Genomic DNA, 24,710 nt, shown 5'->3' on the forward strand with positions numbered 1-24,710 from the left:
TTTTTCTTATTCAGTGAATTGAATTTTCCTTCTAGTTCTTCTTTAGGGATCCTGAATTTTTACAGAAATCTAAATTACTTTGCCCTCCTTTCTATTATCCTGTCTTACCTTCCTATGAGGATATTAAATCTCAACCCCTTTGCTCAATGCCTTTATTAGTTTTGAGATTAAGTAATTAAATCTCATTAGATATGAAATTATGTCATCTAGTACCACTTGTTTTCAGCTAGAAAAACTTCCTTCAGTATTTCTTGTAAGGCAGATTTGCTATTGATTAACATAAAATTTTTATCTGGGAATATCTTTATTTCACTTTCATTTTAAAAAGATAATTCTGTTGTATATGTGACTTTTATTTGACAACTATTTACTTTAAGCACTTTGAATATGTCATACCATTACTTTGTGTCTTCCATTGTTTCTGATTAGAAGTTAGCTCTTTATCTTATTGGAATTCCCTTGTATTTAATGGATCATCTTTCTCTTGCTTATTTCATTTTCTTTCACCAGTTTTACTATGGTATGTCTGCAAGTGTATCTCTAAATGTTTATTCTGCTTGGAATTTGTTGAGTTTAGTGGATGTGTAGATAAGTATTTCATTAAATTTGGGACGTTTTCAGACTTCATTTTTTCAAATATTTTTCTTCCCCCTCTCTCCTTTCTTTCTGGTTTTCCACGACATGTTTATTTACACAGTAATGGCGTTGCATATTCTTCTGAGATTCTCTTTATTGTTATTTATTATTTTACTCTCCTTTAGGTTATATAATATCTATTGATCCATCTCCAAGTTTGTAATTTATTTCTGTTGCTCACTCAGATCTTCCAGTGAGTCGTGTAGTAAATTCAAAATTTTGTTTATTATACTGTGCAACTCCAGGATTTCTAATCAGATATTTTAATAAAATTATTTCTTTATTGACATTCTATTTGCTGCAACATTGTTGTTATGCTTTCTATTACCTCTCTTAGGTTGGTTTCCTTTAGTTCTTTGAACATATTTGTAATAGCTGCTTTGAAGTTTTCACTGACTATGTCCATCATCTGGGTTTCTTCAAAGGCAATTTCTATTGCTCTGTGTATATATTACTTTCCTGTTCTTTGCATGTCTTACAGATTTTTTTGTTGTGTTGAAAACTGTTCATTTTAGGTAATATCTTTTAGCAACTCTGGATATTGATTTCCCCACCCAGGGGCTGTTATTATTACTCTTTGGTTGGTCATTTGTTCATTTGTTTAGTTACTTGGTTGCTATAGTTTTACAAAGTCTATTTTCCACGCCATGTGCAGCCTCCGATGTCCCTTATTTTTATTTTCTCGTAGCATACAATGCCTGCTTAGATTTTTCCCTTACTTTTTTTTTTATCCTGGCTAACTGGGGGTGTTCCTTGGGTTGCAGTAAATTATTTATTGTGCTTAATCCCTGCTTGTAAGTTAGATTTTTATCCATTACTATTCAATGTGTATGTGGCTGGGAGGCTGCTATCACAGTTTAAGGAGTTTAGGCTCTTAAGGCCCAAGTTCCTCTTGGAACTGGTAGCATGGAGAGTCCCTCCTGATTTCTCCTGGAAGTGTATAGCCTGTGGCATGTACAGTCTTTTAATAATAGGGTAAGTGTAATTTTATTTTTAAGACTAACTCTCTAGGAATCACACTGGGTAAAGTAGATTATTGTTCAGTGTTGGTCAGAGGTTGTTTTTAAGCCCTTTTGTGCCAATGATCCTTCTGTCATGTGTGTGTGTGTTTGTGTGGGTGTGTACCTGCATGCACACACAGCTTGGGAAATACTTCCAGGTCTGCCCACATTCTGCTTCTGAGGGCAGCTCTTGGCCTTCCTGGCCTGCCACTCCCAGCTTGGAACCTCTGCTCTGTGAGTGAGTTGAGTGCCTGGGCATGGCCTCCCCAACCCCTCAGATCTGACTTTGATCTCAAGAGGATTCTTCTTGGCTCTCTATTTCCATAGTTTTCCCTGTTAACCTCTGGCTGTTTCGCCTTTCTGCTTGTATCAAGGAGCTGCCAGTCTGCTCTTAATTGTTCTCCACCAAGATCTCCAAAGTTTCCAACAATACCTGTAGCCATAGAGTTTTCCAGTCTGTGTTCTTTATAATGTCAGCGTCTTTGTACAGAACTACAGAACTCTTTATTCTTAGGGCCTGCTTGACTCCTGAGCAGAAATCCTATACTACTGCATGAGAACTGGGTGTGGGGACTCATTTCCTCTAAAGTGACACCCAGCTCTAAGTGTGCACTGAGGAAGCATTGCAGCTCTTGGTCTTCTTGACTTGCCATTCCCAGCTTGGAACCTCTGCTCTGTGAGTGAGCTCAGTGGAGGTGATCCAGTCCCAGTATTTTCCAACTGCTGCGCCTGGGATCGAGCTTCGACCCTACAAATGAGGTTTGGATGGAGGAGGGGTCCTTTCAGCTACATCTGCCTGGAATAGAGCTTCTGCAGCACAGGGCTGAAAGTTATGAGAAACGCAGGTAGCCATCCCATTCTGGTGTAAAACTGTAACCCTAGAGTGGGAATTTTGGACACAGTGAGCTCCTGTTTTGGAAAAACCTGCCCAGAGAGTAGTGCCCTGGGAAGAGCTTCCATATATGGAGTTGTGCGAGTAAGCAAATAGGTCATGGTTGAAATGCCATAGACTCTAGATGTTCTTACTGAGATTCAAATGAATGTTTCTACAACACTGTATGCCCCTTGGACAATTTTCAGAGACTTTAAATGATTGTTTACATTTTTTTCTATCAATTAAACTGTTGTTCTGTTGGGAAAGATGTGTTGAGTTCCTTACTCTGCTTTTCTGGACTACTCCTGTGTTAATTTTATAGATAGCACTATATAACTTTAAAAATACATCTTTGTTTTATGAAATGGTTATTTAATCATTTATTTAGTCAATTATTAACCATAATTAATGGTTATTTGCCCATTTAGAATATTATATAATTTGTTTTATATACAACTTTTTATGAGCACATTTTTTATATATAGTGAGGTATTTCCCTAAGTATTTCCATGTTTTTTGAACTTAGTTCTTGTTTTTAAATCAACCTTATTGATATCTAGCTACCTAATAAAATGCGCTATTTCAATTATAGTTTGTTATATTTTGACAAATGTGTGCACCAAGATCAATATATATAACATTTACATTACTCCAAACAGCTCCCCTGCATTCCTTTCCAGTCTAAATTATCTCCCACCAAGTCCCAGATGACCACCTTTTTTCTATCAATATTCATTGGATTTGTTTTATCAAGAGTTTCATATAAATGGCACTATGTATTTTGTTGACTTACTTTCTTTCAGGGCTTTAAAATGCCATTCTAAAATGCCATCTAGTTTGCATTGTTTCAGGACATAATCCAGTTATAAGTATTTATTGTCCTGTATATAATGTGTCTGTTTTTCTCTGGATGCTTTCATGGTTTTTTGCTTTATACCTGCTTGTCAGCAATTTATTATAACATAGGTGTTTTTTTTTTTTAATTTTAGTTTTCTTTGTGTTTTTCTTTCTTTGGGTTGATTAAACCTCTTAGATCAATAGGTTTATTATTCTTATCAAACTTGAAACATGTTTGTTGTTATTACTTTGAATATTTTCCTACTACCCTCTTTCTGTAACTCTCTACATATGATAACACATTTGATTTTTGTCTCATAACTCACTATTACTCAATTCACATATTTTGGTCTTTTGTATTTCCTTCCTGTGCATCAACCTAGTTGATTTCTATTGTCATGTCTTCCAGTTTCTAGGTCTATTTATTTGCAGTTTCTAATCTGCTGTTCATTCCATGCAGGGAATTGAAAAATTTTGTGTATTTACTTTTAAGCTCTAGAAATCCCATTTGCTTTTTTATATCTTTCATATCTCTACTCACAATGGTCATGATTTCCTTTAAAATTATTTAGGATCTTTATGACTCTTCTTTAACTAATTCCACCCACAATTTTGGTTGACTATTTTACCATTTTTTTGCATATGTATGTATTTTTAATTTGAGCATTGCGAGTTACCTTGTTGAAATACTTTAATGTGTATTTACTTTCATTTTGGCAGGTAGTTATAGTACTACTTCAAGTTAGCTTGATTCTTTTGAGTCTTATTTCTAAGTTTCTTTAGAAGATGTCTAGACTAGTCTTTACTCTAGGGCTATTTTAATTCTTTTTTTTTTTTTTTTTTTTTAAATAATTATTTTTTATTGAAGGGTAGTTGACACACAGTATTACATTACATGAGTTTCAAGTGTACAACACAGTGGTAGAACATTTATATACATAATTCTAGGTTCCACCTATCACCCTACCAGGCTGTTACAATATCTTGACTATATTCCTTATGCTATACATTACATCCCGGTTACTAATTTATTTTACCATTGGAAGTCTGTCCTTCTTTTTTTTTTTTTTTTTTTTTTGTGAGGGCATCTCTCATATTTATTGATCAAATGGTTGTTAACGACAATAAAATTCTGTATAGGGGAGTCAATGCTCAATGCACAATCATTATTCCACCCCAAGCCTAATTTCTGTCAGTCTCCAATCTTCTGAGGCATAACAAACAAGTTTTTACATGTAGAACAAATTCTTACATAATGAATAAGTTACATGGTGAACAGTACAAGGGCAGTCATCACAGAAACTTTCGGTTTTGCTCATGCATTATGAACTCTAAACAGTCAGTTCAAATATGAATACTCATTTGGTTTTTATACTTGATTTATATGTGGATACCACATTTCTCTCTTTATTATTATTATTTTTAATAAAATGCTGAAGTGGTAGGTAGATACAAGATAAAGGTAGAAAACAGAGTTTAGTGTTGTAAGAGAGCACATGTAGATGATCAGGTGTGTGCCTGTAGACTATGTGTTAATCCAAGCTAGACAAGGGCAATAAAACATCCACGTATGCAGAAGATTTCTCTCAGAACGGGGGGGGTGAGGTTCTAAGCCTCACCTCTGTTGATCCCCAATTTCTCACCTGATGGCCCCCCTGCGACTGTGCCTGTCTTAGGTTGTTCCTCCCTTGAGGAATCTTACCCGTCTCTGGCTAACCAGTCATCTTCCGGGGCCATACAGGGAAATGTGAAGTTGGTAAGTGAGAGAGAAGCCTTATTGTTTGAAATGGTTAGCTTTTTATTTCTTTGCATATTAAAAATATGGAACGCTTCACGAATTTGCGTGTCATCCTTGCGCAGGGGCCATGCTAATCTTCTCTGTATCGTTCCAATTTTAGTATATGTGCTGCCGAAGCAAGCACAGGGCTATTTTAATTCTACTGCTATGGTGCAACTCTCCTGAAGTTTCCAGTACATATCCTGACTGGTTTAAAAAGGTCTTTCCACTTTACCTGGCTGAAATTTGAAAGTCTTTCAACCTTGTGTGAGCTCTGGGAATTGTTCAGCTTGTAGCTCCAAGTTTCCTGAGTAGATCTTCTTTGTAAGGCCTGTTGGATTTTAATCTTATGCATGTGCAACTTAGTATTCAAAGACTTATGAGGAGCCCTATACAGAGTTCTGGGACTCTTCCTCTAAGTAGCTCCTTCTCCAAGGTCTCAAGACCTTTGTCTTGAGAATTGTACTTTAGTCTCCAAACACTAATCTGTCTTCTTAATTTGATGAGATTGTTATGTTCTGCTTAGGTTTCACCTCCCTGCACCATATCTTAGGCAGAATGTTGGGACAGTTGTAGAGATACCCTCATTTGTTTCCCCTTTTCAGGTATCACAGTACTAAATCATCTCTTTTCCAATGTTTCAAAACAGCTGATTCATGTAATTTGGTCCATGGGAGGGCAAATTTTGATTCTTGAACAAGCTACTTTTTCAGTCTAGAAGGCCAGCACATACTCAGGAAGACTAGTGAGTCATACAGTGTGACTATAAAGTAGTATTAAAGATGACATCTCTCATATTTCATTGGTATTAGTGGGTTTTCTATATGATTTATATGGAAGACCATGAATCAAAAAGTCACCTCATAGAATTTAGAAAATTGATTAAAAAGAACTCTTATTAATCATCAGAAAAACACTGTTTTCAAGATACTATACACTTGACAAATTTCATCTCATTTAATACTTCCAGCACTCTTTTAAAGAAGAGATTATTATTAAAATTTTTAGTGATTATGAGTTTTAGGTCCAGAAAGACTAAGTAGCATAATTAAATTTCAATAAAAACTATAGGGTTGAAGATTAATTATATATCCATGCAGGTCTTTCTGATCCAAAGTCCATAATATCCTATCCCGCTCTCATCCTATATTTTGAGTACATTAATTTTTTTATTAGACCATATTTGGTTGATAGATAATATCACACTAAATATGAAAGTTGTAAATGGAAATTACTATGATAGAAACAAATAGATCACAACACTTTGGATAAGACACTTGAAGAGACTAATCTTCTAATGGTTTAGTGGATATACTAATGAATATGCTTCAGATGCCTTTTGGTAAACTTTGAGATAAAGAACTGTATCTATTCTTCATTAATTAAAGAGTGGGGAAAATTGACAAGTCATAGCCGGTATTATAATTATAGACCCAAAGTAGAAGGCAAATTTACACTTATTCAAAGACCTAACTAAATTATCTAAGTCACAAAAAGTAATAAAGACACATACCCTTCTAGGTCTTAGGGACATTAAAAATATATTCTGATTCCCTAATTTTACAGGGGAGACCTCTGAATCTCAGCAGAATTAATGGCTTATTATAAGGGAGCACAGCTAGCTCTTGGCTTAACTGGCACTAGAACCAAGACTTAGAATTTGTATCAGCATTACGACTGTATGAACTGAGACAGATTTAATGAAATAAATACAGAAGATAGTTAATCGAGCACATCTTAGATACAACTGCCAGGAAAACAAAGCAATACTCTTGCTTCACCAGCAAAGTTCTCTTTTAGCTTTAGGAAAACATGGAATTCATGTATTTAACTAAAGAGAACTGATATATATATATATATATATATATATATTATATATCATTAAATTTCTGGGGAAATAATGTCTCAGAATATTATATAGATTTGGTTTAAGATCCATTTATACATGCATGGTGATATCGCATTGGGAACTGAGATTTCATGTAGCTTCGAAAGCTGAGACTGATTTAAAGCTGGCAAATCTATAAGGAAGAAAAATGTGATGCATATTCAATGATGGCTCTTCTGGTAAGGGATAATACAGTCACTCTTTTGGTTGGAGGTCTAATACTGAACCTCAACATATGAGTTGGGCAGGGGCAGGTGGAGAAGAATGTGGATTAGAAATGCATACTTTAAGTTTGATGTAGCTAAATATAATTGTTTTTGAAAAGCACTTCCTTTCTTTCTGACACTTGCCACAGAAGTGGTATCTTCTTTATTTTAATTTCCACCATTTTATAATCAGCCATTTCTCTCAGAAACTCTAGTTACCTTTTATTGGAGAATAGGATTTAGAAACCAAAATCTGGGTGCTCAGTGCTACTGGATGTTACTGCTTCTGCACCTCTTAGTATACAGAGTAGGAAAAATATACACTTATGTGTACACACATATTTATATGCATTATGTGTCTATCTCTATTTTTAAATGAACATGAGTTTATACTGACTCTAATCTAGAATCACAGGCTTCAATCTCACATTACCTCCTGGTTTATTTATAATGTCTTTCTCTGATAGTGAGAACTTGGCTCATATTATCTATAATTTATTTACTTATTTGTTAAAACTTAGAACATATGTAAATTGGTTTCAGAATTGTTAACTCACACCTCTGTAAGGATCAGATTTAATAATTAGAGTACAATGTTTATATGAAGTTCTTTTTGTCTTCATACTTAGAGTTTCTAGTCAAATACCATTTCCCAAAAGTTACTTAAGTAATATCCCTTTTTCTCTACCTTCTCCACTGAGGTTATTTCATAAATTGTAATATAGTTAGTTTCATTTGGTACAGATTTTATTCCATCCTGGGATCCACCCAAATTCCTGGTTGGTTTTATTGAAATTTACATAAAGATCACAGCTCTGTGGCTTTTGACAAATGCATAGTCACGTGTTCTCTTATGCAGAAGCAAACAGAAAAAGTCAATCACACTAAAAATTCCTATGTAAGGCCCCTTTGTGTTCAACATCTATCCCAACCCTTTGCTCTTGGCAACTGCTGTTTTTTTTTTCCATCTCCATAATTTTATCTTTTTTATATTATCATGTAAATGAAATTATATAATATGTAAACTTTGGACTTGGCTTCATTTAGAATAATGTGTTGAAGATTCATTTATGTTTTTGCAGGAATCAGAAACTTGTTCCTTTTTTTATTTATTGCTGAATAGTGGTATGCTGTATGGATATATCCTAGCTTGTTTATACAGTCACTGATTGAAGGACATTTTTGTTATGTCCAGTGACTTGGTTTAGGCTGCAATAACAAAATATCACAGATTTGGTGGCTTGTAAACAATAAAAAATTATTTGTCACAGTTCTGGAGGCTGGAAGTCTGTGATCAGGGAGCCTGTATAATTAGATGAGGGCCTTCAGGTCACAGATTTCTCATTGTCTTCCTCACATAGTAGAAGGGGTGCATGATCTCTCTGGGGCTATTTTTATAAAGGCACCAATCCTATTTATAAGAGCTCTACTCTCATGACCTAATCACCTCCAAGACTATCACAGTAGGCATAAGGATTTCAAAATATGAATTTTGGGGGGTTTGGGGATACAAACATTCAGACCATAATATTAAGTTTTTGGTGATTAAGAATAAAGCTGCTGTAAACATTCACATACAGATTTTTGTGTGAATCTAAGCTTTCCATTTACTTGGGCAAATATCTAGGAGTGTGGGTAGTAAGGAGTCTGACCATATGGTAAGTGCATCTTAAACTTTATAAAAAATTGCTAAACTATCTTCTAAAGTGGCTAAAACATGTTGCATTCCTACCAGCAATGTATGAAAGTTCCTGTTTTTTTATATCCTTGCCAAGATTCAGTATTGTTTTTGTTTGTCTACCATTCTAATAGGTACTTCATTGGGGTTTTAGTTTGCATTTTTCAACTGACAAATCATACTGAACATTTTTCCTTCTGTTTACTTCCTATTCCTGTGTCTGGCAAAATATCTGTGGAAACCATTTTTGGTGGGGTACCAGATTTATTGAAATGTAATTCAGATATCATATAATTAACCCATTTAACATGTACAATTCAATGTTTTTTTGGTATTTCCCTAGAATTACGAAACCATCTATACCATCAATTTTAGTACATTATCATCATGCCAAAAAGAAATGCTATCCCATCTATCAGTCACGCATCTCCCCATTTCTTCTGAACCTCCCAGCCTTAGACATCTCCTAATCTACTTTTTGTCTCTATACATTTGCCTATTCTGGACATTTCAGATAAGTGAATTCATATAACATGTGGTCTTTTGTAACTGGCTTCTTTCACTTAGCATAATGATTTTAAGGATCATCTATGTCATAGTACGTATCAGTAATTGATTCTTCTGATTGTCGAATAACATTCCATTATTTTGATTTACATCTCTCAGGTGGAAAATGATGTTAAGCATCTTTTCATGTGCTTATGATCATTTACATATCTTCATTGGATAAATGTCTTTTCAGATCCTTTGTGCATTTTTAACATTGGGTTATTTGCCTCTTTGTTATTGAGCTGCAAAAGTTCTTGTTTTATTTTATATATAACACCCTTAGATATATCATTTGCAAATATTTTCTCTTATTCTGTGTGTTGTTTTTTTACTTTCTTAATGGTGTTCATTGAAGCAAAAAAAGTTTTAAATTGTGATGAATTTCAATTTATCTCTTTTTTATTTGGTTGCTTGACTTTTGGATGTCATACTTAAGAAACCATTGCCTATCCTAAGGTCATGATAATTTAGGTCTATGCTTGCTACTAAATATTTTATAGTTTTACATTTATGTCCATGATCTATTTTGAGTTTTTTTTTAACACAATGTGAAGTAGGAGTCCAGAGTTATTCTTTTGCATTGGGCCAAAAGACTTTAGTGCTGTCTACTTCCTTGACATTATAAAGCCTCTAATGTCACTCCTTAGGCACATGCACATTCACCCTGGGATGACAGCGGTTTTGGCAGGTCCCTCTTCAACAGCTTCTTTCTGTAACCACTCAGCTGAACTGTTGCCTTTGTTGGTATTACACCCAGCTGTTAAGCCCCACTAATTGTAGCTGATTTCTCTATTGTTTTCAGCTTTGTCCTAGGACGTCAATTGCTCCTTGATCTGATCCTAACCTAACCTTTTCAGGATTTGTTTTTGAAGCTAGTCTTTGAGGTCTTTTCTGGCTGCAGGAGGTCTCTTCTTAGCTGCCTCTTTCCTTGGTTCTCTCTGGTAAGTTAATGAGCTTGTTGCTCTCCCAAAGCCACCAGCCGCCTCTTAATTGCTTACCACCAGTATATCTATTGTTTTTGAGAATTTTGAATTTCCCCACACTCTTTTACAAATGAGGCCAGTTCTTTAGGAGAGAGCTTTGGAGTCTTCTGTTTAATGGCTTGTCTTGTCCTGGGCCAAATCTTAGAATGATTGTTAGTATCAGGGGACAGGAACAGAGGACGGGCAGGCTTCTTTGGTATGACATGCCTGCTTTAGGACCAACATGCCTGGTGCGGCAGTAGCCTCTAGTTTTCTTGGTTTGCTTCTCCCGGGGTAGATTCTTCATCCTGTGAGTAAGCTTGGATGATGGTGATCAGGTTCCAGTGTTCTCAGCCTCTCCTGCCTGAGGCAAGCTATTATTCTACAAGTGTAGCCTGGATGGAAAAAGGGAACTCCTGTCCTCTTGTCTGCACTCGTCTTGAATTTAGCCTCTGCACCATGTAGCTTAGGGTGGATGAGAAATGCTGGTGGCCTGTATTTCCTGGTGTGATGCAATAGTCCTTGACTTGGACCTGTGGGGAGAGCATCCTTGCATTCATCACTCGGTATTCCTAGAGTGGAGTTTCTGCCACGCTGGGCTGGGAGTGGAGGGAGGAAATGAGTCATGGTTCAAATACCACAGTCTCTTGCTGTTCTTACCGAGTTTTTGTAAACTTCCTTGAATAAACATTTCTTCATTTGCCATATGCCCTAGGACAATTTCCAGAGATTTTAAATGATTGTTTCTTTAAATAATTTTCCAAGTTGTGCTTTTTTCACTGGAGAGTGAATCTACAGAGCTCCTCACACATAAGAGTGCATTTGTGTTTCTGTTCAAATTTTTTTGCCCAGCATTTTAATTGGGTATTTGTTTAATTATCATTGAGCTTTAGGAGTTCTTTGTATATTTTGGATAAAAGTCCTTTATCAAAGAAGATGTGGTATATATATACAACAGAATATTATTCAGACATAAGAAGAAAACAAATCCTACCATTTGCAACAACATGGATGGAGCTAGAGGGTATTATGCTCAGTGAAATAAGCCAGGTGGAGAAAGACAAGTACCAAATGATTTCACTCATATGTGGAGTATAAGAACAAAGAAAAAACTGAAGGAGCAAAACAGCAGCAGACTCACAGAACCCAAGAATGGACTAACAGTTAACAAAGGGAAAGGGACTGGGGAGGATGGGAGGGAAGGGAGGGATAAATTTGGGGGAAGAAAGGGGGCATTACGATTAGCATGCATAATGTGTGTGGGGGCATGGGGAAGGCTGTACAGCATGGAGAGGACAGGTAGTGATACTACAGCATCTTAGTACACTGATGGATAGTGACTGAAATGGGGTATATGGGGGGAACTTGGTGATGGGGGCAGTCTAGTAAACATAATGTTCCTCATGTAATTGTAGATTAATGATAACAAAATTAAAAAAAAAAAGTCCTTTGAAATTGTTTTCCCAGTCTATAGCTTGTCTTTTCATTCTCTTACTAGAGTATGGATTTCTAACTATGATAATGCTTAATTCATCAATTGTTTTCATGGATCATGATTTTTTAAAATCTGAAAACTCATAACCCAACTCAAGATCATGTAGGCACTTACCTATGTTTTCTTCTAGATATTTTACAGTTTTAGACTGAGTTAAATTTTTAATGAGTTGTGAGGATGCATAAATTTATTTAACTTATGGAGGACCAATTATTTCAGCACCATCTGTGGAAAATACAAGTCTTTGGTTTTTCTTCATAATATCTGTACTTTTTCAAATATCAGTTAACTCTATCAGTGTGGGTCTATGTATTTTTGGGTTCTCTGTACCAGTGATGCATGGTTTGTTCCTTTTCAAATATTATGCAATTTTTAATTACTAGTAGTTTTTTAGTAAATCTTGAAAATGGGTACAGGTCCTGCATTAGTTGATTAGTGCTGAATTTTTTTGATGCCGTTATATATGGTAATGTTTTATGTCAAATTCTTAATGTTCATTATTGATATATAGGAATATGATTAATTTTGCACACTTGTCTGCTGAGACCAAATATTCCATAAACACCTTGGTAAGCATAAGTATTAGTTCTAGGAACTTTACCTTTGATAGGTTTTTCTTCGAAATTTCTAGATTGTGTGATTGGTGACATTGATAGATATGTCATATATGGCAAAAAAGGTTTTGTTTTTCAGTCAGAGTAATAAAAATTTAGGGACTTATTTATTTATTTGTTATTAAGGAATCATTGATGTACAATCTTATGAAGTTTCACATGAGCAATATTGTGGTTATTACATTCACCGATATTTTCAAGTCTCCTCCCCTTTCTCTGCATCCTCACCAGCATTTGTTCCTTGTCTTTTCTATGTTGGCCATCTTAAATGGTGTGAGGTGATATCTCATTGTGGTTGTAATTTGCATTCCCCTGATAAATGGCAATGTGAAGCATCTTTTCATGTGCCTGTTGGCCATTTGAATTTCTTCTTTGGAGAAGTGTCTGCTCAGATCCTCTACCTATTTTTTAATTGGATTATCTGCTTTTAGGGTGTTGCGGTGTGTGAGTTTTTTATATATTTTGGATGTTAACCCCTTGTCAGATATGTTATTTTTGAATATATTCTCCTGTACTATAGAATGCCTTTTTGTTCTACTGATGGTGTCCTTTGCTGTACAGAAGCTTTTTAGTTTGATGTAGTCCCATTTATTCATTTTTGTTGTTTCCCTTGCCTGAGGAGATGTGTTCAGGAAAAAGTTGCTCATGTTTATATTCAAGAGATTTTTGCCTATATTTTCTTCTAAGAATTTTATGTTTTCATGACTTACATTCAAGTCTTTGATCCATTTTGAGTTTACTTTTGCGTATGGAGTTAGACAATAATCCAGTTTCATTCTCTTACATGTAGCTGTCCAGTTTTGCCAATACCAGTTGTTGATGAGGCTGCTATTTCCCCATTGTAAATCCATAGCTCCCTTATCATATATTAATTGGCCATGTATGTGTGGATTTATATCTAGGCTCTCTATCTTATTCCATTGACCTATGGGTCTGTTCTTGTGCCAGTACCAAATTGTCTTGATTACTGTGGCTTTGTAGTAGAGCTTGAAGTTGGAGAGTGTAATGCCCCTAGCTATGTTCTTCCTTCTCAGGATTGCTTTGGCTATTCGGGGTCTTGTGGTTCCATATGAATTTTAGAATTTTTTGTTCTAGTTTGTTGAAGAATGCTGTTTATATTTTGATAGGAATAACATTGAATCTGTGTATTGCTTTAGGCAGGATGGTCATTTTGACAATATTAAATTTTCCTATCTGTGAGCAAAATTTAGGGACTTACTAAGTGTGAGGTGTGCATTAGGACATTCATGTAGATACTTTCAATGCAAGTAAAGATACTGGCTTAGAACTCATTCTGGACGTGTGATTTGGCTATGACAATGTGGGGATTCATCAGCAAAGAGTTGTTAACTAACATCATGGACATTACAGTGATTGCTCCAGAGTGTGTAAAAAGATAAGAAAAGATCAAAGAGAAAGATTTCTGAGGAGAGTAGTAATAATTTGCTCTTATTTTGTCCTTTTACAATATCTATCAACAATTATTTGCATTACTGCTTGAAGTTCAAAGACAGACAATGGAATAGAATTACTTTTCATTGTCTTTAAGTATCTGCCCTTGGTACTAAGAAGCTCTGTAGAAAAGCAGGCCTGAGATTGCTCTGTTTAGAAAGGCCTGTTTGCAAGATTAGCTCAGGAGACCTCTAGGAACTTGGATTTGAGAGGGTTTCCACCATTTCCTTATAAGAATGACTCACTGTACTTAAACTGTACAAAGTGTTTTATGCTGAATACCTGCTTTCTTTCCTTCTGGGAATCTGGAATTTTGGTCCATGCTAGGAAGCAGGGGCCTATGTGACCAACTCCCAGCAAAAACCCTAGGCACTGAGTCTTTAATGAGTTCACCTAATAGATGACATTTCCTGTGTGTTGTTGCAACTTGCGTGAAGGAGGAATTACGTGCATCTTGTGTGATTCCAGTGGGACAAAACTCTTAGAAGCTTGCTCCCTGTTCCCTCTGGACTTTGCCTCATCAGCTCTATCCCATGGCTTATTTTGCTTTTCATCTTTTGATGTAATAAATCATAGCCACAAGTACTGCACATGGTAAGTCCTGGGCATCTTCCTAGTGAGTCATGGACTTGGGAGGAGGAGGTTTAGGGACCTCTGGCAAAGAAAACTTCTATTAATTAATTATCATTATTTTGTACATGCTATATATACATATTTTCCTTCAGTGGTTTTTAGAAATTTCTCCTTATGTTTGCCTTCTACAGTTTTGTTAAAATGTGCCTACATATTTTTTAAAATTGATCCTACCATTTGATGTACCTTTTCAATTGAAGAGTTCATGGCTTTCTTCACCACTAGTTATTTATCTGTCAATATTTCTTTAAATGTTGCCTCCCTAGTATGCCATTTGATGAATTCTGAGCTTCTGTGCTATTTCCATGTTTCTTCTTTTCTGTCTCATATTTTAGTATCTCTTTACCTCTGTTAGCTGTTTCCTGAAAGATTTCTTCAGTTCTTTCTCCTAATTTGCTATTTCTTCATTTGATTGTATCTCATCTACTAACTGCCCACATCTACTAACTTTATACAAGTGGCTATGTTTTTATTCACCTAGACTTTTGTTTTTTATATCCTTGCTTTTCTTTCCCTGTTTGCTTAACTTCCTGTTCCTGGTACATGAGCATTACTCCTTACTTTATGTATTTGAGGATTACTATAATTATTTTAAAGTTCAGATGCATCTATTTCTATTCTTCAGATAGAAATGCTCATCTTTGGAAATGACATTCCTCATCCATTCTGAAATTGCTTTCCGTGAACTTATATTTGTGAATGGTTGTAAGTGGGAGATTTGTCATCCTGAGATGTAGAGGCCTGTCTAGGTAGTGTTTTGCTTGCTGCTGCTTCTCGGTCTCTAGGTTTGTTTTGCTTTTAATCAGGTTTATACTGTGTGGATACCATGAAGTCAGGCTCAGCACCATCAAAACACTGAGCCTGGTTTCTGATTCATGGGATTTTCCTCCCGTAGTTAAGGTTAGGGGCTTGTTCCAGCAGTGTCTTCCTGCCCTAGTTTGCAGGCAGACGTATGTCCCATGGTCCTGCCTCCTTGGCAGGAAAGGAGCCTGTGGCTTTGGTTTCTTCTGTGTAACTGCCGTGGAGACCTGAAATTCTGTGGACTCTGCCTAGTCCTAACACTCCGTAGCCACTCAGACTGACTAGGTACTTCTGTGAATTCCCCCTCAGATCCTGGCAGCTGGAAATGCATTTCCCTTCCTTTATTTATATGCTATCAAATATTGCAATTAGTTTTGAATGGGAGGAGGAATTACAGTGTGTGCCGTAAGCTGGATCAATCATCTGGATCCAGAATTCAGAATATATGTGCTTATAACATAAATCAAGTAGGGAAATATTTTGTTGTCATGTAACATTGTATATTTGGTACAGACTTACCAGTTCACAGAATAACTATAAGCGCTAACTGAGATAATTGGCATAGACTGTTACAATTTTTAGTATCAGTCATTCGAGGTAAAGTTGGTTCCAACCTCTTACCCGTCTCCTCCACTCACACTGCCCTAAATAATGCTATAATATTGACAATGTTGGGCTGTCACTGGCGATTGTCATACATGGTTATTGTCTTTGGTTGCAGCAGTCTGGGACTTTGCTTTTGCAGAGTTTATAGCTTTAAACTACTACCCCTTTTTTTTCATCTCCCTTATAGGTGGCTGCACAAGAAGAACATTTGCTGTGAGATTTTTCTCCTAGTGCCATCATTTTTCATGGCCTTGTGCCACTTGCCACATGACACAGGAACCAGTGAATGACCCAGTGTTTTAACTGACAGTCACCATGAACTATTTTATGAAACAGGCTTAACAGCTCATAAACTGAAAGCAATCCTGTTTACTGCCATCTCCAGATTCATAGATTGTTTGCAGCCTGTTACTGTTCTAGCAACACTTAGGGCCAAGCACCTAAAGTACTTTATGTAGTTCTTGATGTCTCTTAAGAAAGGCTGGTCTTGTGAGCATCCTTGTATTTTTTTCATCTAATATAATAGGATTAGACCTTGGGGTGACTGTATCAGAACTACTGACAGCTTTCTGCAACATGCTGTGCATGAATATGTCTACCACATCTGGGAACTTTTGGAAGCTGAGAAATAGTACCACAGAAACAGTATTTGAAGTTGAATAAATGGATTCACTGTTCTTTTTTTTTTTTTTTTTTAAGATTCTATCACTGCAGGTTAATTGATGCTTTCTTTTCTTTGTCTTATTGGCCTGTCAGCACTTTTTTCCCTCTTGGTCTTGAATTGCTTTACTCTCTGCTGAAGGTAGATGTATATTCTGAAAATAAACTTGAATCTATTAAAGTGGCTAACGTATAGTGATGTCCGTGTTTTGTAAATTGAGTTCAGATATAGGCTATCTATCTGTTTGGCAGCAGGAGCGATAGCTTTTGGTCTGAATTTTACTGTTTGAAATGTTAGAGTTGCCTTCTAAGGTGGATAGGGGTCACGGTGGTATCACATTCAGACATTACTGTCTTTACTGAATTTATATGAACGACCTCCTTTGAAGATTGAAGAATACAACACAAGTATGCATAAGGCTACTGTCAACCAGAGAATACTACTTTCACCCCCTTTTTATTGTAAGAGATGTCATGGTCTTTTGACATACACTGTTTTTTTTTTTCTTCAAAAAGCTTGAAGAAAAGCTGTAAAATTCTGAGAGAATATTGACAATCACAATGTATAAGAAGAGAGTTTAGTTTCAAAGTTGCAAGATGAAAAATTTATGATTTTGTTTGATAAGTAAGACCATTTGGTAAAGTCCTAATAAAATTCAGCCTGTGAAAATCATTAGTATTAAATATTACAGCTTCTCTGTGAGGGAGATAAGTATTGTCCCTTTCTTATGGCAACAAAGAAAGACATGACTCCTGTAGCAACACTATTGAAAGTGGACGTGAGGATTAACTTTGAGAAATGTTCAACTTCTGTTTCTAAACTATCATTATTACCACACAGGTCAGGCAAAAACTACCAAGCAATCATATGTATCACGAGAACCAGTTACATGTAATATGTCAAAAACCAAACTCTGCATACTGAATAAAACAAAGCAGAAATTAAGTTTATTGCAAAGCCTTCATTCAACCTACAAGCTGGGAAACTCAAGGCTCCAGGAACAATGAGTTCTGAGCTGCTCACAGACTAAGGGATTTTTATGGGAAAATGTGAAGCTACTTGGTTTTCTCAGCTGATTGGTTGCTAGTGATCTTCTTTCTTATTTGGGTCAGGAGAACAAGAAGTCCAGAGATGACATGAACAGGCTTGGCACTTGGGGACTGGCTAGTGTCCTCTGCTGACTTCTGAAAGGGCTGTCAATTCCTGTTAGGGTAAGTTAAGATTTCTTATGTACCTGTATGGACTGTCTCCATTTTGTTCTTGACATAAGTGACTCCATTTTAGTTTGATTCTACAAATATGAATGTTAACTATATATATATATATATATATATTATATTTACTTTCAAATTAGCTAAGAATTTCAGTCTTTTAGAATTCAAAGAATATTTGGAATCAATGTATTTTGCCTATACTTACATCAACGGGGAGATTGTTTTCCTTATCAACAAAGTCCCTTATTAAAAAAAAAGGGAATTTATTTCTCATATAAGGTGGTACCTACCCCATGAGTGTATCCCATAGCAGCTGGACATTTTAAAGGATTAATGGGACTTAAAACTTTGTATTCAATTGATTTCAGTTTCCTGTAATTATCCTGTCAACTTTATCTCTAATGAATTCTGTGCCCCAAACATCTTAAGTAAAGTGGCTAACATATGGCAGAGTCAGTGAGCAGATCATTGAAGACACGGATCTGGCTCTGCGTAAACATGTGTCCATTTTCCTTCCTCCCTTCTTTCCTTTCTTCTTTCTTCCTTTCTTAAAATTTTTAAAAATCACATTTGTGAATTAGCTGGAAAATCCCTAGCACTCTTTACAAGAGAGGTTGTGCCAGTCATTGCTCACATAGAGGATGTCTTGCAAAATGATGAAACAGCTTCATATAAAATAGCTTAAGTACATTTATCTGTTATTTTAGTAACTTCTACAGTTGGCTGAGATCCATCTAATATTGGTTAAAATTTTCTCACGTGACTAGCAAAAAGGTATTAAACATTTGACTTAAATGCAAAAAATATCTATGAGTTTTCCTCTAAAAAGTCATTGTTATCTCAGTTAAGAAGGAATGGAAATGTTTAGGGCAAATAGCAGGTCTTTTTAACTCTTCTGGCCTAGTTTTACTCATACACATTTAATTGAATAAAATGTGTGACCTTTGTAATGCTATTTGTGAGTGCGCACACACGCACACACACACACAAATGCATATTTGTTTAAAACTGCCTAAATAAGCCTGTTTATGAAAGAGCCCCCTAATACTATCTTAAGAAGCTTTGAAGATATCAGGTATCAGTTTATTTATCAGTTTTTTTTCTTCACCTGCCACAGACCTTTCTGAGGTTAAAATCCTGACTTTTAGGAAAAATGACAGAAGAGAAAGAAAAAGTAGTTTTTCACCCTCAACTGGATTACATGGGGTCTTCTTCCTCACCAATGGCATTTTGTATGGCATATCATCACTTTGTAGCCTTTGCAGATTAAAGTCTGTCCCATAATTACTTTATCTTTCCTATGTATGCTGAAGTATATTGTTTGTGTGTATACAACTCTACATTTAGTTTTTCCATGTAAGCATCCCTGCTTTTGATTGGCAAGATGCTGATGTTAGGAGGTGGTATGATTTTTGTGGATTCATCCCTATTGCTAGCTTGGATATCCCCTCTTAACAAATGAAAAGTATCTGTAAAAGGAAAATATTACATTTGAATAATAAAAATGAGTTTGTCATTAATCCTTTCTAGAAAGTGTGAAATTTTACTTATATGTTGTTTTCATCAGGCATTCAATTTTAATAACCATTCTTCCTGTATTACTACTCATGAACAGACAACTACCTTTTCACAATACATAGCATTTTATTTATTCACATCTTAATATATAAATTTTATTTTAGTCATGCTGTTTCATAAAAATAAGGTTGTATATGTAGTAGTTTTGTTTTAAAATAACTACATATTTATATTCTGATTGAGAACATAACGCCCATGATAATTTTATAAATACAGAAACTATAAAAAGTGTTTTATAATTCTAGGCATAGAGATAATTACTGTTAACATTTCTCTCTCATATACACATTTGCATATATATATGTGTATATATTCATGCATATTTATATACATATTTCTTTATAACATAAATAAGACTATTTTAGTAGACTTTATTTTTTAGAGCAGTTTTAGGTTCAAAGCTAAACTGAGCAGAAAGTAGAGAGATTACTTCTTTAAACTCCACCCCCACCCATTCACAGCCTCCCCTACTATCAACATCGTGCACCAGTGGTACATTTGTACCAGTCAATGAACCTACATCGACGCACCAACGCCCATAGTTTACCTGGGCTTCATTCTTGATGTTGTACATTCTATGGGTTTTGATGACTGTATAATGAAATGTACCTACCGTTATAGTGTCCTACAGGTTGGTGTCACTGCTCTAAGGGTCCTATCTGCTCTGCCTATTGATCCCTTTCTTTCCTCTAAACCCTTGATAACCACTGATCCTTTGACTGTCATTACAGTTTTTATGTTAATTTTATTGAATGAAAACACTTTATTTTATGAACATAATCCATGTCATTAAATTTTCAAATATGTAATTTTATAAAATTACATAATATTTTATTTCAGTGTCATTTCCCTACTTTTGGTCTTAATAGTACTTACCCTTACTGGTATTATTGGATACTTAGGTAGTTGGCTTTATTAATGTGGATGGTTTCCTTATTAAAAATTTTATCTATTAATTTTTTTAAAAATATGGTTTTCTTAGCACACATACAATACAGATGTTTAAGTCCATATTTTCCAATTTCTCAGGCCAAGAAACCAATTCATCTCTGACTCCTCTATTTTTCTCCTATCCTACTTCTGTCACAAAATTCTTTCAACTCTTAACTACAATCTACATCCAAATTCAACTACTTTTTACCACTCCCATATAAACTATTCTGTTCCAATTTACCATCTTCTCTTTTTTGTAAAATACAATAGCAATGGACTATGGCACTAATAAACCTCAAACTATTCCCAACATAACAACAGGAATGATCCTGTTGAAACTATGTTTGATTGTGTCATTTTTGTGACCTTTTATTGTGAAGAGCAAAGGAGCCAAAATAACTAAATAATGTAAGAACTAAGGTGGAGGAATTACTACCTGATTTTAAAAGTTACAGTCAAGCTACCGCAATCAGATTTTATATAATACTAGAAAGTAACTGGAAAATGAAATGAACACACACACAAAATTACCTACCATCATGTCAATATAAAATACTGAGGAATAAATTGGCAAAACTGTAAAAGACTTCTACATTGACAGTGTGGTATTGGTGAGGGAATAGAAACAGAAATCAACAGAACAGAATAGAGAATTCAGAAATATATCTACGATTATTTGATTTTTGACAAAGATATAAGAGAAATTCGATGGAGAAAAGATAGTCTTTCAACAAATGGTGTTGAAACAATCGGTAATCTGTGTACAAAAATATGAATCACAGTCTAAAATTCAAACCTGTATAAAATTTAAATAAAAATTGATCATAGATTTAAATGTAAAATGCAAAACTTCAAAAATTTAAAAGCAAATAGGAGAAAATATTCCTGAACTGAATTTAGATGAAGAGTCCTTAGACATGATTTATCAATGAAAAAAAATATAAATTAGATTTAATCAAAATTAAAAACTATTTTAACTATTAGATATTTTACCCTGTCATTTTGCTAAGTTCATTTATTAGTTCCCATAGTTGTTTTACAGATTCCTCAGGATTTTCTATGTAATCAATCATGCCCTGTGCAAGTGGAGGTGTCTGTACTTAAAAAATTGTTTTCCCCTCATTACTAAGAGTAAGGATCTCCTGAACAAGTTAAACAATAGTGGTAAGAACAGTAAGATCACCGCCTAAAGATAAAGGGCCTAATACTACTTCATTAAGTATAAGAGCAGTTGTAGGGTCTTTTTTGGTTCATTTCTTTGTTTTTGGTAGACAATCTTTCTCAAGTAGAAATAGCTTCTTTTCATTCATAGTTTGCTGAGGGTTTGTACATTTTTATCATGAAGTATTGATTTTTTCAAGTGATTGCATTATTGAAATGATCATTTCTCTTTTTCCATTATACAGTATATTAAATTGATAGACTATTTGAATTTTAAACCAACCTTGCATTCTTGGAATAAATGCTTTTGAACATGATATATTATACTTTTTACATATTTCTGGATTAGATTTGCCAATATGTTCAATTATTTTTTGCACCTACATTCACTCAGATATTGGTCAGTAATTTTTTGGTCAGGTTTTTGTTTGAACTTAGATTAGTCTCAAAACTTTGAATTTAGAAATGTTCCCTCCTCCTTTATTTACTTCAAGACTATATAAAAATGGTGATACATCTTCTTTAAATTTGTGATAAAACTCACCAGTAAAAGCATTTGGGCTTAGAGCTTTCTTTGTGAACAGGTTTTTAACAAGAAATTTAATTTTTAATAGCTACATGCTCATCATACTTTGTATTTCTTCTGTGGCAACTTTGATGAGTCGCATTTTCAAGATTTTCATGTATTTTTATCTAAGTTTTAAAATTTGTTGCATGAACTTATTCAGAATAGTTTTCTATTTTCCCTTGAACAGGTTGATCTTGACATAAAAAACCTGGCAAGCATATAATAAAATGGGAATTATAGTCCAACATCTGGCATCATTAGGGATTTAAAAATCTTATATATCAGCAAATCAAATTCAACAATATATTGAAAGAAACATGTGAAGTCACAGTTGAGTGAACTCCAGGAGTAAAATGTATTTAACATTAGGAAATCAATTAATGCAATTAATACACTTAAGAGGGTAAAGGAGAAAAAAAAATACCATAATTATCACAGAAGCAGGAATTATAAAAGGCAAAACATAGCATTCATTTATTATACAAGCATGTAGAAATCTAGGAATAGTAAGAACCTTCTTCAACCTGAGAAAAGGCATTTTATATAAGCATGCAGCAACTCAAAATTAATGGTGAAACACTGAATATTTTTTGACATGTTTAAAAAGATAAAGATGCCTACTAACACCACTTCTCTTCATCACTGAAATAGAGGACCTGACCATTACATTAAGGCAAGAAAAACAAGATTTTTCTTTATTTGAGATTATTTATATATGGACAACACAAACTTGTCTATTTATATGTATATAGACAGATTATTAAATTTTTAAAATAATAATCTATTAATAGATTATTAAAACTTCTAAGAATATAGCAATTACTTTGGGGCATAAAAGTAATATGTAAAAATGAGTCATATAAATGAAGGATTATATATTAATGGCCTTCTTAAACCCTCAAAAGCAGAGCCTATAAACTGGGGTGTAGGAGTGTGATAGATGTACTCAAATGCACATATTTATAGATTTTGTTGATAAATAAAATATATCATTCAAATGCTAAGAGATTATTGAAAATCAGGGAAAATATTTTCAAAGTTTGTAACTGATGTGTATTAGTATCTAGACTATACAGTGATAGTCTGTGAGTCAGCATGAAAAATAAAAGAAATCCAATAGAAAAAAGAGCAAAGGCTATGAAAAGCCAATTCACAAGATGTCAAAACAAATATCTATCAAATATATGAAGAACTAGTCATAGTTGCCATTAGTAATTTGAGGAATATAAGTTAAAACTACAATGACATTTTATATTATCTCCATCAGCTTGACAAAATTAGAAAGTTGAGTTATATCTATTGCTGGTGATTATGTGATGAGATGTACTTCGATAATATAAAGGAGTGAAGATATTTTGGAGCATGATCTGCAGCACTTTGAGAAGTGAAATATTCCTATAATCTCTAACACAGAAAGTCAATTTCTGAGCATATACCCCAAAGAAATTCTTCCAATGCCCCATAAAGATGGACAAATAAGTTCATCCCCTATTCCTGTGCAAACTAAAGAATTGCATGACTTCCTTGCCCATTAGTCAAGGAAAGAAATAATTAATATGCTATATACTGAAGTAATGAAATTATATAAAGTGAGCCGAGTTTTACAAAGTATAAAGTTAAATGCAATGATTTTATAGCATAATATCCATGTTTATCTGTATCTATCATCTATCTCCATCTGTATCTTTATACACAACCACTTTGTTAATTTAATAAATATTTCACAGGAGATTAGAAAAATGAATTTTTTTTTAGGTCGTAAAATTTTATATGTACCACTCAGATTTAAAAATTTTCTGAATTATTTCTTTTTCTATTTGATCTACATAATGAACTGTATTGAATAATCCTATGCCTTTGGTCTGATCAATTTCTCTTATATTTGTAGACATTTTTCTTTTATATTTCCATGTTATATTAGCTCATATGTTCATGAATATTGTAAATATTGTACATTCATTTTGTAAGTAAATCTTTATCCATAAAAAGTTATCTCATTTCTTTTTAATGCCCTTTCTGGAATGAATTCTTATTTTAGGATGCTTGCTTTTTTTCTTGCTTGCTTTCTTCTTTTTCTCGTTTCTTCTTTACCAGTTTTTTTCTTACCTCCACTTCCTCCCTCTCTCCTTTCTTCCCTCCTGTCCATCCTGTGTTTTTTGGGAAGAGTAGAGGTAATCTGTATATATTATTTATCTTTTTATTTTAGTATTTTTTCATCTTTTGTTTAACTACTTTCTTGTGTGCAGCGTGTAATTGGTTTGTGTGTAATTTTTTAACCCATTAGGATGCAGTTTTTAATTAGGGATTTTAATTTTATTGCTTTCACATTTATTGTGATAATTGATGTGATTTTTAATCTATTTTCATTTCTAAGAGATGAAAAGGAAATATCCTAACAACTCCAAACACAAATAGAATGCAAAATACTTTTTGTGTTTGTTTCAAGTATTGTTTTAAAGTTTCAAAACTTAACTTGACATATCTTAAATGACTAAATTAATTTCTTGACTATTCTCTCTGCCCTGTATTTATTGCTATATTTTAGACAGACTATTTAGATGACAATATATTTACTTAACAATTTCC

General features: G+C 34.3%; 1 non-coding gene across 1 annotated transcript; it reads right to left on the minus strand.

The window, feature by feature from the left end:
* Window positions 1–5,163: 5,163 nt before the first annotated feature.
* Window positions 5,164–5,270, minus strand: LOC130684676 (U6 spliceosomal RNA). The gene has a single exon (XR_008999067.1). It is a non-coding gene; the product is annotated as a U6 spliceosomal RNA (small nuclear RNA).
* Window positions 5,271–24,710: the final 19,440 nt, after the last annotated feature.

Source organism: Manis pentadactyla, chromosome 8 (genome assembly GCF_030020395.1).
Source record: "Manis pentadactyla isolate mManPen7 chromosome 8, mManPen7.hap1, whole genome shotgun sequence".
NCBI classification, from domain to species: domain Eukaryota; kingdom Metazoa; phylum Chordata; class Mammalia; order Pholidota; family Manidae; genus Manis; species Manis pentadactyla.